The following is a 13,046-nucleotide window of genomic DNA, read 5'->3' as shown; positions in this document are numbered from 1 at the left end:
TTTCATATGACATAAGGTGTTTAGAGAAATCCATTACAATGAACGTATGTCGTACCTTGTGTCCTAGAACTTTGATCTTAAGATCCTTGAGCATCCCCATAGGTTTGGCTATGGTACCATTTGCCATCTTTACTAACATTGTCCTAGAACTTTGATCTTAAGATCCTTGAGCATCCCCATAGGTTTGGCTATGGTACCATTTGCCATCTTTACCACAATGTTAGTAACACTGAGGCGGGGTTTTCCCATGGATTCCCAACAATCTTTTGTAACGATGCTAACTCCCACACCACCATCAAGAATTCCCTTTATAGTTAATCCCTTGGTAGTGATGGGTAGGGTCGCATTAGACTCGTTGCCTTCAAAATATTGCCCTAATTCGTTAATGGGTACCTCGATCACAGACTCGTGTCCATCTAAGTCAAGTGATTGCACATGATTTTCCTCATCAATCATAATCGAGTCAGGCCTATTTGGTTGCGCAAACTGCGGTAATCCTGTTCATAGCTCTCCGTTAAGGAATGCTCGAAGTGCAAGGAATAACTCAGGATCTCCATACAGCTTTGCTATGATCGTGGTTCGGACCTCAGAAGACATGAAGTCCACTAGTTTGGCAACATTCATTGGCATTTTGCAGGGTGTAGGTCCTTGAATAGGAACTGGTGAGGATGGAATCTCATATTCCTCAATGGGATCAGGTATTCCTTATTTAAACATCCTTTCCAACAAGAAAGGTGTATGCTCACTTTCTGATGTCCCGTCCTCACTCCCTTCTTGGATGATACTAGATATGGCTAACGGTCTATGGTTCATGTGGGGTGGATGAACTTGCGTGGGAAACACTGTGTCATGAATTTTGACATGCATGGGTTCTAGTTCTAGTTTCCTTTGAGTCTCCTCCACTAAACCTCTTAGATGTTTCACCTGCTCAATCTCGTCTACTGGGTTTGGGTACGTCCCAATCTTCTTCTTTCGATTCTTCCCTTTTTGCCCCTGCGGTTTATCTTGGGGGTCTTGGATTGGATTTGGAAACACTTGTGGTGTTTTCAGAGGCTCTTTATGGTTTTCTCTTATTCGGTTTTCATTTGGTTCCATGTTACGGTTTTCTTTGTCGGTCTTTCCCTTTGTGGTATTGGTTCTAGTCTCCATTGTCTCGATTGAATCTGAATCATCCTCGAGGTCATTCATATACACGGTGTCATCTCCTGTTCCTATGTTTGTTTTGGAACTTGGCTTTGAATTTCCCGTATTCTGCGACCTCTTCCTTCGTGTCTTCTTTTTATTTGCTTGGATAACTGACGCGGTATCTCTCTCTTCGAGGATATGGCCTGGCCCTTGAAGCATGGAGCGTGTAATCGCATAAGCGGGTGCGACGGGTGGTATTGGCGATGTCACACTAGCAATTTCGACCAAATTTAGGGGTGTGATTTTAGGCGCATTTGGGTTATAGGGGCACTGGGCAATCAAGTGATCAATGCCACAACGATTACAGGTGAGTATTGGCATTGCAGGCATGCTCCCTTGATTCATTTGCATCTGTGCAGCATTCTTTTGCAGCCTAATAGGGCACTCCGTTGCCCGATGTGGTCCACCACACTCGTAGCATTGAAGAGGTGGCCTCCTAGCCTGGGTGTTGATATTTTGACCTCTGGATGCGAGAGCAGCAGCTTGATAAACCGGCTTGACTTGCCCCCAGCAATCTTCCATGTAGTATATAGGACACTCTTCCAATGTATCAAGTCCGTAGGCAATACTAGTGTCTATTTCCTCCTCACAGCCATCTGCATAAGCATTAGATGGCTCACAACCCACTTGGTTCATAGGGGCGACTCTTGGATGCGGGGGCTGCGGTCCTAGCACAGGAGGTGGTAGCGGTGTAGCTTGTACAACATTTTGAGATCTAGGGACCATGTGTTGCGGTAGTTGCTCAACAGGTGGAGCAGGCATCAATACAGGAGCTCGAGGCGCATCCGTCCAGGCTACAGGTGGTTTATTTGCCATCATACGTTTGATCATTAAACAATCCTTAGCTTGGTGACCATACCTACCACATGCGTTGCAAGTTCCATTAAATTTTACTCTAAAGGGCACTCACTAGTGCTATGTGGACCTAAGCAAATGGAACACCATTGTTGCTCCCTTCTTGGATACATGTGACTATTTTGAGGGGGTCGATTATCCTTAAGAGACTCTTGGATTGCCTTGGTGAGGTCTGTCAAGAATGTCTCAAATACCTTTGGCTCATTGGCAATGGGCTTTGGAGTCATGGGTTCATACTCAATGGCTTGTGAGCTAGTGGATCTCGTGTCAGTAGACACCCTCATGCCTGCTATCATCAAGTTGTCCTCTAATTGGATTGCATTGGCAGTGACATCTTCCCAGGTTGTGATACCTCTAATCACTAGTCCATTATAGATTCCTTCATTCCTCAACCCTCGAATGAATCGATCAAGCAGTTGGTTATTGTTGAAGCGCTCATTTACAGGGCAGCGAGAGTTTAAGTGCTTTAGACGACTAATGAAGTTCCTTACTGACTCTCCTTCCTTACGTTCGGCCTTCTGTAGCTGAGATGCTACACCCCAAAGCACACCTTCTCGTATGTACTCCTTTAGAAACAACCTTCGAAGGGTAGGGTAGATTGTTTTCTCGTCCACCCTTAGGGTTCTATACCAATCTCCAGCCTTCCCACTTAATGTCAAGCTTAAGGCATTGCACTTATGTAGTTCGTTGCGTTCCCCTAAGGAATCACATACTTGTTCAAACACTTCAATGTGTTTTCTAGCATCTTCGTCCCCGTTGAATTTTTGCGTGATTTTGGCAATTTGTACTGCCTTACTTCGAGGCTCTCTATCAGATGCATGACGCATATTTTCCGCGATAGATCGACCTATGGTTTGAGCAAACACTGCCAAGTCACCTATGTGAGGAGGCAGGGCCGGTGGAGGTACTCTTGGAATCATATGTGGGAGAGGGACGGGTACCGGTCTTGGCATATGTGTGGATGATGCAGGATATGGAACATAACCGGGCATAGGTCCACTCGGATAAGGGCTAGGGAGCGGCACTCGAGGAGCATGAACAAGTGGTACAATTGGAGGTGTGGGGGCCATGTGTGCATAAGGGGCTAGAGGCACATACGGTCGAGGCCCCATATTAGGTACTACGACACTAGGTAGTGGCACTGCGCTAACCGTAGATGTCATCGGTACATTCTCTGTCAGGCCTATCCCTGGAGTGAGCACTGTGTTTTCCTTAATAGAGGGTTGAGCCAAGTTAGGGAAGCTAAAGTTGTCGCTCGGAGGCTCAGATTGCATAGAGACCCCAGGTGAAATGACGTAAGATGGGTCCATGGGGCTCATTAGAGGAGTCTCCATTTGTGATAGAGTAGGCTGTTGAGCCTTGCTCGTATCCAGAAATCTCATGGGGCCAGTTGAGAGTATATTTACCCCTCGGTTTTGCCTTTCCGATTGAATAATGCCATGGATAACATTACAGATCATTTTCTGTTGATCTTCGATGCTCGTGGCACTAGAGGTGGATTGTACAATCTCTATCCATCCTACATGGTAGGCGTGGCCAGAGTGTAGATCCGTCAACACCTCAGTGTGGAGGTCGTATGTCCAATGATCATTAATGAACAATCCTTCTAGAGTCGACGTGTTAACGGTTTCTTGTGAGGTAGAAGCAATGTTGCTCCCCGTGGTTTTACTTGTCACCAACGGTACTCTAGAGGGAACTTCTGAAGGAGGCAGCTCAACAGGGCCTTCTTGGTAAGAAGTTGGCAGGATATCCACATGGACACTCTTTGGGGGTGTGGGGTCCACGTGCGATGTGAAAGGAGAGTCCACTTCCCCACCCCCTTCGTGTGCTTCATTTGCCTCTGGTTCCGAGCGAGTAGCTCTACCTAATGTTTCCATGAAACGACTAAACATACTAGTACTGTGGAGCTTCGGGAGGTGCATGGCCTTCTCTCTCAGTTTTTTGGGTAGGGTATGCTTCCATGATTTCTGAGTCGGAGGAGGAATCACTAGCGGCTATTTTAGGGTCTTGGGTGGTGCTACCTTGTGTCCCCGCTAAGGGTCTAGAGCCTATCGTGGATGGGTAATGGGTGTCCGTATGAACAGAGGCACCCTCAATATGCTCGTGTTCTAGCACCCGCCCAGAGCGTAAGTGCATGTGCTTTTGATACCCTAAGGTGTCAAAAAGCTGCTCTAGGAGGCCTTGTGACTAGTTTTTAGCGTGTTTTTTGTTTGTTTTTTTGCTAGATTTTTTAGAGCGTGTCGTGGAATGGGCCGTGTGATAGCTCGAAACGAGCGTATTGCTAGGAGGGACGCACTGTGTTTTACAGCCCACCGTTTGGTTCTATTTTGCTCCAGAAAAGCCCGAAACAGTCTTTTCCTAGCTAGGGAACTAGGCTCCAAATAGCAAGTCTAAGGGTGCAAGTGGGAAGAGAAGGGAGGAGAGTGGAGGACTTGTCCCACATGCTCTCATTCCCTCTTGAGGGAGTAGGGTATATATATAAGAGTGAGTTTAGTATATATCATAAGACTAAGGACTGAGGCCTGGGCTTGGGAAACCGATCCCGATCTAACTTTTATACAAACCAACCCATCCGTTTTTATAACTCACGTTTTTTATTTTCGAAAATCTAACCTCCCTCTCACTCACGTTTTTTATTTTTTTGATTTTTTTTTCGATTTTTTTTTCTTTTTTTATATATTTTTTTGGAGATATTATATGGTACGCGTTTTGGTGCGCGTTGACCTCACCTACCTACTTTCTGTCTCACCTAATTACTAGCCTACTTAATTAACTAACTGTGCGTCTAACTGTGCACAAACCAGAAAACACAGAAAATGCAGATAATTGAAACTTGACAGAACTGTGCAGTGCAAGCCAGAAAATGCAGAAACGCAAGAAATTCTAACTGTGCAGTGCAAACCAGAAAACTCAGAAAACGCAAAAAACAGAAATCTCCACACAACTACACACACTCATTCCCTGCCTTTCCTATGATAGAAATTGCACCACAAGAAAGCGTAAAGTGCTTAACCGAGCTTAGTGTAGGGCATTTCCCCGGCAGCGGCGCCAAAAATGTGCGCTCCTTGCCGCACTGTCGAAGCAAGGGACTTGCCAATACACCGTGTGCGAGCCACAAATGGCTCCAAGCACACGACAATCCTAAACTAGCAAGCTCAAGAGAGCAAAGGGTGTGTTACTCACCGCTCTACGCTCGCCTTCGTGGTGGATTCCTCGTCGCGATGAAGAAGAAGCTGCAGTCGTGCCGCGCTCAACCGCTTTGCCGCCGTCGTGCCTTCGTAATGCTCGATCGCACACACACTCTCCCTCTCTCTCTCTCTCTCTCTCTCTCTCACACACACACACACACACACACACACAAGGAGGTGAAGAAGAAGAAGATGGAGATGGAGATGGAGCAAGAGCACTCTTCTATTGCACAAATGAGAGAATGAGTGAATTTTAGGTTTAGTTGGCTTTTATATGAGCTCACCCCATTCACACTTGGGCGCCCATGCTTAGCCAACTAATCCCTTGAATGTCCCAGTTAGAGTGCGCCTGTCATCGGCGATCACTCTTACCCTTTTTCTATTGGTCCGACAAGCCCGGTACCTGAGTCTACCAAATACATAATACACGTCCGTCGTAGGTGATGGGGTGTCCGTGAGCCGTGAGGGTTAACACCTTCTCTTACACAGTATGTAACATGCACACACACAATCACATACATCTGGCTGCATACTACCTCATCGCACGAACGCCATTGAATCATCCAAGTATTGGGATCGATAGCAACTTTGGGGCTACTCATCATAGGTAATCAGACACTGGTTTTTTCATTCTGTTATTTTAAACACTTTGCATTTAATATATTTTAAAGTTGTGTGAATAGACATTCCATTAACTTATGGTAAACTGGGAGTAAATATTTGTTCTGCATAACATACCATATACTTGTTGAGTATTTGTATAAGGGCATAAGATGGGGGAACTATTCAAAATGAAAAATACGCATGGTATGAAACACTGTCCGCATGGTCCGGAACACTACACTGGCTGGGGATACATAGTTGATAGAAAAATAGGCAAGAAGCAGGCCAAACTAGCTTTTAATTTTCCAAAATAAAACATTCAATAAGATAAAGAACACTCTGGTCCGTAAACAAAAATGAAGTTATGCAAAAGTGATTAGCATGGTTGTCATGCCAAGGGCAACAACCCTGGAGGTCAGGGACTGGCGGGCCAAGGGCCGGCTGCCAATGGGAAGGCGTCCTAGGGCCAGGAGGCTATAAAAGGGAGGCTGGGCGGAGGATTCGGACATGGCAGTCCCAGGGTTTTATACTGGTATCAGAGCCAGTATAGGGGAAAGCTATGGAGGAGGGAGGAAGGGAGGGATTTGCATGTGATTTCTGTGTGTGTGTGTGTGTGTGTGTGTGGAGAACTGTGGGCAAGCTCCTTGAGGAGATCTTCTTCTTCATGATGCAGCCCGAGCATGGCCCCTTGTATCGAGGAAGAGAAACTCGGCTACTCGCATGGGAGGGGCGTCTAACACGGAGATGGGGCCGGCATCGACATGCATTGAATGACTAGCAGACGGGCTCAACAGAATTGCAGGGCACCGATGGTGATTACTCGACACAGGCCCATGCTCCGGTTTGCAGCAGCGTGCGCATCTTGCTCATCTTCTCCCCTCGCACAGAGTCTGCCGCCCTGTCATCGCTATGCTCCTTAATTTTTTAATTTTTTTTTCCGTTTTTTTGGGGGGCCGCCCGCAGTTAAAAGGGGGCCACTCTTCCAAGGCCTTAAGGGGCCTATCCCACAATTACAGTAGTCAAACACGAAACTCTTGCAAGGTGTCGACATGGCACACATGTAGGGTGTATCGTGTCGACGATCATCAGAACTTGCCTTCTGCAATTTTGCAGTAGGTGCACAAATTCCTCACAACTAGGCATGCGGCCAATTGCAAGAAGTGCATCAAAACAACCTATGCAGGGCAAGATATTTTTGGCAAGGGTGCGGCATGCTAGGCATGCAGCAAAATGCAACAACACATTTGCAATTTGCAGAACTTTCATGCATATGATGGCTGTTGCAGTTATCAATGTGACGACTGCTTCATATTTGATGGAGATGGCAATTTCGACGTTTTCAATGGCCGGTAAGTAGAATAAACTTTACATTGATGTTTCTTATTCATTTCAATTTTGCAGTAGCTTTTTCATCCGTCAACACAAGCTTCACAACCATTGCTTATGGTGGAAGGGGAGCTTGTTCCAAGAGATGTTTGTCAAGGACAAACGTCAAGGTGTAAGTATGACCGACAGTAAGTGCTGTTTAGCTGGGTGTGTGGTTTGAACAATAAACTTGTGACTATATGGTCAAAGTACTCGGCAAAGCCTATCATTGACTGTATTTTAACAAACGGTCAAGCCAGTTGCTCGGGCTTGACTTTTTGTCGATCATGATTCGACATCTTGGGAGCATGGCTCCACCTACAAATCCTTCGGATACCCGTAATCACGCCCAACAGATATAAGGTACCTCTATTGCAAAAAGAATTTTGTTTATCAATACATTGTACAATTCGACATATTACATGAGTACTTATGTGAAGCAAGGCTTCTCTTTTGGTATTTGGCATTGCAATTTTCATAGTTTGGAATATGCTCTTAGCATACGAATGTGGGAAAACTTGCAAAGATGTTTGCAGATTTCTACATACCATGCGTGTGTATATGATACATATGCTCACTCACTCGAGCAATTTTGAGCGACTTATCAAACACCTGTATTGGGCGACAAGGTTAGTAACTTTCAAGTTATGTTTATTTTTTGTATATGTTTTACTTTTCATTCTGGAAAAGCCTCTTTGCTGTGCAAAGCAAAGTGCTTGGGTAGACTCCATACGGAGCCACTATACAAAGCAACGTGCTTTGCTTGTCTTTCACTGAAGCACATCGTCTCTTATGTGCCCAGGTATTATCGATTGACTATCAATCAATGATAATGGCACACATCTTTAGCACTCCGTGGATATAATCTCACATGCAATGCTGCAATGTGATGTATCCATTCCAGTGTAATCGTGCACAGCACGTATACCAACGGCTCACATGGTTGCAGCTATCATGGAATCTAAAGTCTTTATGCATGGGATACTCGTATGATGGCCGTACAACAACCATCATTGCATACGCTTCCGCTATAGCACTAGCTACTCTATCAAGGATGAGCTCAGTTGTTGTTATTTTTAGACATTTTATTTTTATGTTTCTTCACAAGCAACATGCCATACATATGCACCCTGATACAATCACGCTCACATACAAGATAAGTGGGTCATGATGGGACTTTTGGTACCTCTCTCTAAAAGAGCATGGTACAATTACACTGACGTACGCTTATAGGATAAGCTATGACACAAGCACAGTCTGCACTCGAGAATTTGAAAAGGGCATACAACACATTGGAATAAGGGGTTTTCGTCAACCCAACATTCTCTCTCTCTCTCTCTCTCTCTCTCTCTCTCTCTCTCTCTCTCTCTCTTTCCAACTTCTATGCGTGAAAGGTGAAACTAGACACGATTTTATTAAACTCTTTCTATGAGCCAACCAAAAGGGCTAAGAGCCATCACTTACCACCTCTTTGGGCATGGCTAAGAGCCATCTGTTTGTAAATGGACAAGCAAGAGTCTTGCCATTAGTGATTTTTTGGACATTATTTTCGCACTCCACACTTTACGTGTGCAAGTCAAGTTCGTTTTTGAACATCTTAAACTCGTTCGGGGTTATCTCTACCAAGGTGCAAGGATGAAGCCAACATTTTAGACCATACAACTACTCACAAAAACCCCACATATGGAGTTTTGGGTGTGACAAAGATCTAGTTGTGCACACGACTCCAATTTCAGTGGAACTCCTATTAGCACTAAGAATGCTTTTATGTGTACAATTTTGGGGTAAGACCCAACACGTGATTACTAAACACTTAGTAAGGATTGATGGTCCATTCTTGGAACCTTCACACTTGCAGTTTCAAGGAAAGAAGTCCACAAACTGCCAAAGGGTAGTGGAAATATTTCAACTTCAAAAGTGATAAAAAGCCAGGGGCAAACCCAATGAGGGTCACGGACAAGGCCAACTGCTTGTTGAGCAGTTTTCATGCAACATTTAACCGTGGGGTTGGCCAATGTTGCTTTAAACAAGGGGTCTGGATTGCAATGGCAACACCCAAGGTTATATGTTCAATACTACTTGCATTTTCCTAATTTTTAATTATTGTTCCTAGGACTTTGCAGGCGGGAAATTTGGACAGATACCTACAAATAAGTGAACATTAACCTACAAATAAGTGAACACTATGTTCACCCTCCATGTAAGCATGTGATTTGGTTTTATGTTTTTTGGTTTGCTTTTTCTACGTAGGATGCATACACTATGTTGTGATCCATTTTTTCTCTTCAGAGAGATGACAATGTCATGTAAGAGCCAAGACTTTGGGACCGTAGTGTCCAAAATAAGTTTTTGCATTATGAAGTTATAGACCCATTTGAAGGGTTTATTTGGCACATGTTGTCACATGGGATGTAACATGGTCTAGGAGCTCAAGGAGTTTAGTTTAGCCAGTGTGGAGCAAGGTAATGAGGGTCCCTCTCACTCTCGTCATAGAGTGTTTGCAGTTACCTCCACACACAAGTACATCTTATACTTGTAGGTAGGATGTTCTTTTTTCTGACATCCTTAGTTGAGACATAATCCACATGTGGTGAATATGAGTCTCTGGGACTGACACTGGCGCCCCCTATTTCCAGTATGTGTCACGACAAAGTCCCTAGGTGTTGGTCAAATCTGTTTTCTAGACCATTGTCAGCACGACGTATCAGGAGCAATTTCAGTGGCCAAAATTGTCGGATACTTAGAATGACTTGTTAAGGTACAAGTGCTACTAAACAACACTACAGATGGTTGTTTATGCATATCTTTGGGCTATGAGTTGTTAATGAAAAGGTTTCATTGTTTGTACCTGGACATGATTAATGTTTCACCTTCTATTTTGATTCAAACATTTCAGTAAGGCTTGCAAATGATTGCAGCAGAAAGTATCTACTTTCTTTTCATAACTCTTTACATTCCTCTTTAATGTGTGCTAGGAGCATCATATTTTCCATAAGTATGGACAAGAATGATCAAGGATATACAGGTTCGGATCTGTTTTTGCTAAATGCATGCACACTAGGTGTTATGGGCCCTAGTGTTTAGCAAAGACTGATTTGGAGCGGCATGCATATTCATCACATCAGTTGCTTATGAAGCATTTTACACTCATGTGCAATATCTATATGAGATTACTTTTTGGTCTACCAATCACCAATAGAGGTCATGGCTTGGTTTGGGTGCTGGTGGATTTTTCAAGTTAACCAAGATGGTTATTCAGGACATTGTTGTTTCCTCAGCAATGTTGTATGATATTGTGACTGTAACATTTAATGGCTTAATAACTTATGTGTAGCGGAAATTAGCATGAACATAGTGGGCATTTCATTAGAATAGATTCCTAATGAGAATTACAAGAGTGCTTGGGTGGAGAGAGCAACAAAAAGCATAACACCTAGTTAGATAGAATCAACAATACTTTCAAAAGAGAGAGAAATTAAGCTATTGACAACAGTTGAGGACCGGATTTTCATGGAGCCGGTCCCCCCTCCAAAAGGCTTTGTATTATGGTTTCTCCCATCAAGAGAGACATTGTACAATACAATTCTTTGTGTTCCTTCAAGACTAGCTAGTGCAATGAAGATGGAAGCTTCATGCACTAAGCAAAACATTTAATCAAACACAACTTGAATTATCCCCGTTCTCAGACCCAAGACCTCACACACCTTCGAAGATGGTGAGAGCTAGCAGGGTATGAGAGTAGATTGAGAGGAAGAAGGAGTATCTTACGAGAAAGATGTAAATCTCCTCACATAATCACTCATATTAGCATAGCTTAGCTTAGTAATTAGCTTGGTAGAGAAGATGAGCATGCATTGAAGATTGGCTCTTGGTTGGATTTGCATCCACATGCCAAGAGAGTGTTGATGTAGGCTTCTATCTCACAAGCTTGGAGTAGGTGATGAGCTCTCCATTAAAGCTTGGGAGGAGATAGAGTATTCTTTCTTCACACATGGTCAAGTGTGAGTGTGTGTGTGATAATGCCTTGCAAAAATCAGCCCCCTCTCTCTCTTGGGTGAGCCCTCTTGCTAATTGCTCTTGCTGAAGCCTCATTGGCCCCTCCCCAAGTCAAGCCAATTACAATTAAGCAGCATAAGTGATAGCCTTCTGACATGTGTCCCCCTTTCCCCTTTTGTGAGAGCTTTAGGTAATTAAAAAATTAAACTAAACTCTCATTGGACCCCTTTGCCTCCTGGCCAATAGGAATCAGGCAAGCCATGGGGCTCCTGAATGCTCATTGGACCCCTTGGGAGACTGCCCAATAGTCTTCTAAGAGACTTAATTCTCATTGGTTTCTTTTATTAAATGTTTTTAAATTAATTAAACTAGATTTACTCTAGCTTAATTCTCATTGGTCCACTTCAAGGGTCATCCAATAGAAATTGGGCACACCTTGTGGGCATTTGGCCTAGGGAGCTGACATGTGTCCCTCATTCCCTTTGTGTAAAGGGAGCCTGTGTGTGTGTGTGTGTGGCTTTCTCTCTCATCCCCTACCTTTGGCTCGCCCCCTCCCATGTAGGGATGTGCAGAGACTTTTAGGGAACACACAAAGCATCCAATTTTCCCTAGGGTTGACCTTTGGACACAACCTTTGAATTTTGGAACCTTAGCATTTTGGAAGTCTTAATGGGCTGAACCTTAGGGTCTTTTTAGCCCATTGTTGCACATGGCTCTTTTGCAGATGCCCCCCCCTTTGGATCGCTATTTTCCCTCCTTTGGATCCCTACTATGGCCGGTCTGCTAGCTTAACCAATATTCTAGCTTTTTCTCCCCTGGCCTTCCCCACATTAAATGATCAGTTTAATATGAGAAAATCATTTAGGAGAATTAGATATTGATTATTATGACATTACCTCTCTCTTGAAATCATAGTCGTCCTCGACTATGGTGTAGAGAAGATAAAGCATGTTCATGAGTCCTTTTCTTAGCGGGTAGAGGATCCCTATGTTACCCTACGACATCATTCCACAATGGATGACTAGTCCATTTGGCGCTTGAGAGCCTGAGGCTGCCGCAAGCATGTCTACACATTAGTCCTATTAGTCTTCCATAGTAGAGTGACAAGCTCTACTTGGTGTTTGGGAGACGTCGTCTCCGCAAACTTGATCTAAGCATGCATACTACTTCATTTTTGTGCACAAATAAAGAAAAAGAGAGTCTTTTAAGACAAAAATTTTGTTCATTTTTAACATTTTGTACATTTGCTTACTCTTGGGAAGCATTGTAAGCATTGACAAGGTTTAGGTTATCCTTTAATTGTATGCCTTGCATCCATCTAGCATCTTCAAAAGGATAATTCTTAAACTTAATAAGATATCGTCGGATAGTCTTACCGCCTCTTAGTACCTTGTCTTCATGTCGGAGAATTGACTCGGGCTGCAGCACCTCCTCTTGGTCCTCGATCTCCGGTGGGTCTTCAATAGTTGGTTCTTGAGGTGGCTCTCCTTTGTAAGGCTTTAATAGGCTCACATGGAAAGCATTGTGTATGAGCCAATGATTGGGCAACTTGAGTTGATAGGCCATCTCATTGATTGGCCTAAGAATCTGAAAGGGACCATAGTACCTTTTTGCTAGTTTAGCATAGTACTTTTGGTGGCCCGTAGGATTCTTGCCCGTCGTGTGCCTCAATCGAGCCTTGGGAAACTTTAACAAGACCCAATCGTTTTCTTTAAAGGCTTGGGCTCTTCTGTGCTTGTCAGAAGCAGCCTTTTGCCTTTGCTATGAGATAGAGATAGCATCCTTAATCTTTTGAAAAGATTCTTGTAGGTCTTGGCTATACTCATCTGCAACGAAGATCTTCCCATGTACCTT

The sequence above is a fragment of the Adiantum capillus-veneris genome, chromosome 21 (genome assembly GCF_014529385.1).
Source record: "Adiantum capillus-veneris isolate H3 chromosome 21, ASM1452938v2, whole genome shotgun sequence".
NCBI lineage: Eukaryota > Viridiplantae > Streptophyta > Polypodiopsida > Polypodiales > Pteridaceae > Adiantum > Adiantum capillus-veneris.
The sequence above is the reverse complement of the archived record's forward strand: the minus strand, read 5'-3'. Positions refer to the sequence as shown.